Source organism: Apodemus sylvaticus, chromosome 2 (assembly GCF_947179515.1).
Source record: "Apodemus sylvaticus chromosome 2, mApoSyl1.1, whole genome shotgun sequence".
Classification (NCBI taxonomy): domain Eukaryota; kingdom Metazoa; phylum Chordata; class Mammalia; order Rodentia; family Muridae; genus Apodemus; species Apodemus sylvaticus.
This window is the reverse complement of record NC_067473.1, coordinates 72,757,336-72,762,343: the sequence shown is the minus strand read 5'-3', so window position 1 is coordinate 72,762,343 and position 5,008 is coordinate 72,757,336.

Here is a 5,008-nt window from a genome sequence, read left to right as displayed (position 1 = left end):
TTTTCTGGTCTTAGCTGCTGACAATTTGTAGTCAGCAGGAGACAGATGATCGTCTGTCCTGCGGTCTTTTCTTTTGTGGAAGTCTTGTTGTTCAGGTCCTCTGGCTAATCACCCATCCTCTATCCCGACACTGGACACTCGAGTGGTAGAAGGATTTACTCTTTCTTCCTAGGCGCGTCTCTTCGCGCTGCACGCCGACTCCTACGGGCCACAGGCTTTAGATCATAAGATTCAGGAAGTCAGGCACAACCTTGAACCTATGGATGTTCTCTTTGAGCACGAACTTGTTGTCCCAGGCCTAATTTTCTTGCTGCTCCGGTTATGTGCTCATGAGGCCAGAAAGCTCACTGTATTCCTTCTCTCGAGGATGCAGCTCGTGCTGTTCTGTGAGGAAGGGGCACCTTCTAGTCTTGATCGCGACTTTAGGCTTTCTGTCAACTACCCTAACTTCTCCCAAATTATTTAGGTCCAACTAACTTCCTAAGCGACTTAGACCAAATCGGGCATTGCATCAGATCACGAATTCATCTTGTAAAGTACATCAGTATCTCAAAAGACGATCGGATCATCGTCCGTGCTGATCCGCAGGACTGTGGCCCAACAGAGCCGGCCATCCATCACCCGGGAAAGAAAGCAACCACACCAGGCTGTAGGCAGTGAGTGTCTTGCCTTGTCCGCTGATCAGAGCACGGGCGGACTGGGGGGAGGGAGGGGTTCTAGCGATGAGAGAGGCATGAGCAGGCACACAGGAGCAGTAAGAAGGCGTCCTGGGCCAAAGGTCCCGGGGCCCTGCTTCTCCAGGATACACCCACCACGGCGGAGAGCAAGGGTGGGCCGGTGGGCCTTTGGGCCGGTGGGCCGGGGTGCAGGTGGGCCGGGGTGCAGGTGGGCGGGTTCCAGGAGGCTCCATTGCCCACCACTTGCAGGTCTTCCTGCAAGGCTAGCACGGGCAGACCCAGCCCGCACGGGGCGTGGGGGTCCCTAGTGTGGGGGACTCTGAGTGGGTCAAAGGGTAGGGGCCGGCTCCTGGCCCTGGAGACCGGCTGTGGTCAGGGCGGGGTTGGGGCTTGAGGCCCAGGCCTTCCCGAAAGGGCAGAGAGGAAAAGCAGAGCTGTGGGTGTTGGAGGAGCACTGGGTTAGAGGACTGGGTGCTCCCGCTGAGCCTCCCCTCCGGGCTCGCTGGAGGAGGAGTGGAGAACTGTGAGCGAGGGCTTGAGCTCCGGGAAGGCGGTAACGGGGGGCGGGGGGCGGGGGGCGGGGGGCTGGGGGCTGGGGGCCGGTGGAGACGAAGGGCAGCGAGCGCTCAGAGTTGGCGGGTTTGGCCTCGCTGTCGTGGGTCATTCGCCAGCGAGGAAGGGCCAAGCTCGCCGAGCAGCCGGCAGCAGTCTTGCAGCTTTTTCTGAGCGCTCCCCGAGAGGGTTGTGTGCGTGCCAAGTGGGGTCCGGACGGCGACAGGGCAGGAGCAAGAGGAGCATCTCGGAGCAGAGAGAGGCGCTCGCGGCTCCCGGCTCGAGGCTCGAGGCTCGAGGCCGGCTGCTGAGCGAGCGAGCGAGCAGGCGGCGGGCGTCCGGGGCGCGGCGGTGGCGGCAAGTGTCGGCCGCCAGTGGGTGGTCCGGGACGCGGGGTGTCAGTTCCCATGGCGACCGCTAGGGGTCGGGCGCGCGCCGGCGCACCGGGCGAGGCAGGCGGTGAGTGATCGAGTGAGCGAGCAAGCGAGCGAGGAAGCGGTGAAGAGAGAAGTTGATTGTTTGAAGTGGTGTGGGTCGGTAGGGAGTGTATAAGTTTGTGTTGAGTGAGAGTGTGAGTGTTAGTGTTTTTCTGTAGTGTGTGTGTGGTGTGTGCCTGCGTTGTGAGTGTGTGTTTTTTGAGTAGATGTTAGGCGCTGTGCGCTGTGCAAGGTTCGGGCGAGAAGGCTGGAGCGTGCCGGTTCGTGTGTCGTCATGGTTGGTGAGGTTGGAATATGTTTGTTTCGCAGCAGTCCGTCGCCGGTTGTGGTGGCGCACGCCGGTAGGATTTGCTGAAGGAGGCAGAGGCAGGAGGATCACGAGTTCGAGGCCAGCCTGGGCTACACATTTTTTTTCCTCTCCCTTACTCTCTTCCCACTTCACACACGCGCACACGCACAAATACATTAACAGTTTTCATTTACACGCTCACTAACACAACACAACGCTCCCTCCAACCTTGCCTTCTCGCCCTTACCTTCCAGCATTGATACACTAACTTCAACAACTTCATACAATGGCAGCTCACATCCTCTTGACACAACAGCACAAACAGCAACAAGACTCACACCCAGTCTAGAGCAACACACGGCGATTCACCTACTTTGCAAAAACAATACATTCTGACAAGCTTTCCATACTCGGATCAACTCTGGGCCTTCTCTGCTTGCTTCCCTGCTGCTTCATGCATGCCTGGATGCCTGGATGCCTGGATGCCTGGATGCCTGGATGCCTGGATGCCTGGATGCCTGGATGCCTGGCTTGCTTGCTGAGCTTCCTTCAAGACCAAGACATCTTCACCTGACCTCTCTGGTTCTTTTTGCCCATTAGACTGTCAAGAGACATTCATTGCCAGTGCTGACATGCTCTGATCAGGAGGAAGAAGCCAGTTGTGTGTCTGAGCTTCTGCACTAGCCTTGCCCAGCACTGCTTCCCTTGCTGGGTGTTCCTGCACTGCATGGCCTGGAGGATTCTGGGCAGTTGTCAGCTTGGGCTGGGGTCTGTGGGGTGTGGCCATTACCCAGCCCAAGCTGCTACTGCTGTTGCTGCTGCTGCTGCTGCTGCTGCTGCTGCTGCTGCTGCTGCTACTTCTACTTCTGTTGCCGCTGGTGATGGTGCTGGATGCGGGTGTGGTGTGGGCGGGTGGGTAGAGATGAGTGGGTGGATGAATGATGAGTAGATGGAAGGCCCAAAGGAGGAGGCCTGGGCAGAAGGGAGGCCAGAGTCCTAAGGCCGGTCTGGGTCTGTAGAGGGCCTGAGGCCTGAGGTCTTTGGGCCTCCAGGTAAGCACTTGGAAGTCCTGGAACCTTAAACACCACCCCCGCACCCCCCTGCACAGGGTCGTCTCTTCCTGGGAAGGGATGTCGGCCTGTTCTCTGCCCAGGAGGCTCGGGACGGATGTAGTTCCTAGCCCGGTGAGTGGCCGGTGAGTGCGATCTGAAGGGCCTGACCACACTTGGATCCTCCCTAGGCACCCCCTCACCCCAGCCACAACCTCACTATGAAGCTGGTCTCAGGCTCTCCCTCCCAAGGCCTTCTTTCCCTTGAACACTGTTTCTCAGTCAGTAGAATGAATCCCTCCTCCTACATGGAGATGTCACACGTTGTACTGGCTGGTTTTGTGTGTCAACTTGACACAGGCTGGGGTCATCACAGAGAAAGGAGCTTCAGTTGGGGTAGCGCCACAACTGGGAAGACCCAGCTGTGGGGCATTTTCTCAATTAGTGCTCAAGGGGGGGAGGGCCCCTTGTGGGTGGTCCCATCTCTGGGCTGGTATCCTTGGGTTCGACAAGAGAGCAGGCTGAGCAAGCCAGGGGAAGCAAGCCAGTAAGAAACATGCCCTCCACGGCCTTCACATCAGCTCCTGCATCCTGACCTGCTTGAGGTCCAGTCCTGACTTCCTTTGGTGATGAACAGCTGTGTGGAAGTGTAAGCAGAATAAACCCTTTCCTCCCCAACGTGCTTCTTGGCCATGATGTTTGTGCGGGAATAGAAACCCTGACTACACACACACACACACACACACACACACACACACACACACACACACTCATACTGGCCACATGGCGCAGAACCCAGGTGGCTTCTGTGCCACCTTATGTACAGGGCCCAGCCATACCTGACTCCCCGGGGCCCGTTTGTCCATCTCAAACCTTCTCCCTAGCCCGGTGGCTCTCAGGGACCTTCCAAATGCTGTGACCTCGTGTTGTGGTAACGACGACTGACCTGAAGCCAATTTACTCCCTCTTTCCTAAGTGTTGTAACTTTGCCACTGCTCCGATCGGTCACGCACATATCCCTCTTTTCCGTTGGCCGTTGGTGGCCCCGGTGAAAGGATCCTTCCACCCACACGAGGGGTCTGGAACCACGGGTGGAGGACTGCTGCCCTAGGCCCTTGAGCATTGCCTCTCGGCTAAAGGGACCCATCTTTATCAACGAGGTCATATATGGCACTTTGCAAAGAGCTTCGATGCAAACACGTCTTAAGCATCGGGATACACACGGGACTGGGTGACTGACCATCAGGAGGCACTTCCTCATACTTTTGCTGTGCACCATTATGCCTGAAAGAGATGGCCCGGCAGTCAGGACCAAGAAGCTTGGAACCAACCCCGGCTCCTGATCCCATGGAAGCGCATTTCCTCTATTGCCTTTCTCGGCTCCTTACTCTGCGCCCCCTGGAGCTTGCAGAGATCGCCCCAACCCGCCATGCCCCACCCATGCACCCCCCCAACCCCAATCTCAACCCTTCAACCACTCCACCAGCCACCCGGAACTCTCACCTCTCTGGACCCAGTCAACTCTGCCTTTACCGGCTGTCGGAGGCCAGCTTGGACCCCACAGGGTTAACTGAGGAAGGCTGAGTGTGGAATTGCCTGGAGTCTGGAGGGGAGGGGGGTGGGGATGGCAACTGCTCTACACTTTTCTCTGACAAAATAAAGTTTCATTTATTAAAGGGGAGCACTCTCTGTGCCCGGGGGAGCGTACATGAGCCCCCCAAAAGGGAAGGAGTAAAAGGAGGAGGGAGCAGTCACACACACTCGAGTGAAAGCATTCTCTCTCTCTCTCTCTCTCTCTCTCTCTCTCTCTCTGTCTCTCTCTGTCTCTGTCTCTCTCTGTCTCTGTCTCTCTCTGTCTCTGTACACATTTGGTGGGTGGAGCAAAATCTCAGGAGCTGGCTCCAAGAAGATTATTTTGTCTCTCAGCCTTTTTATACCACCTGAGACAGCAGCACGCTCTCCGTGTATGAAAAAGTTGACCTCCTCGCCACAAGTCATCACGTA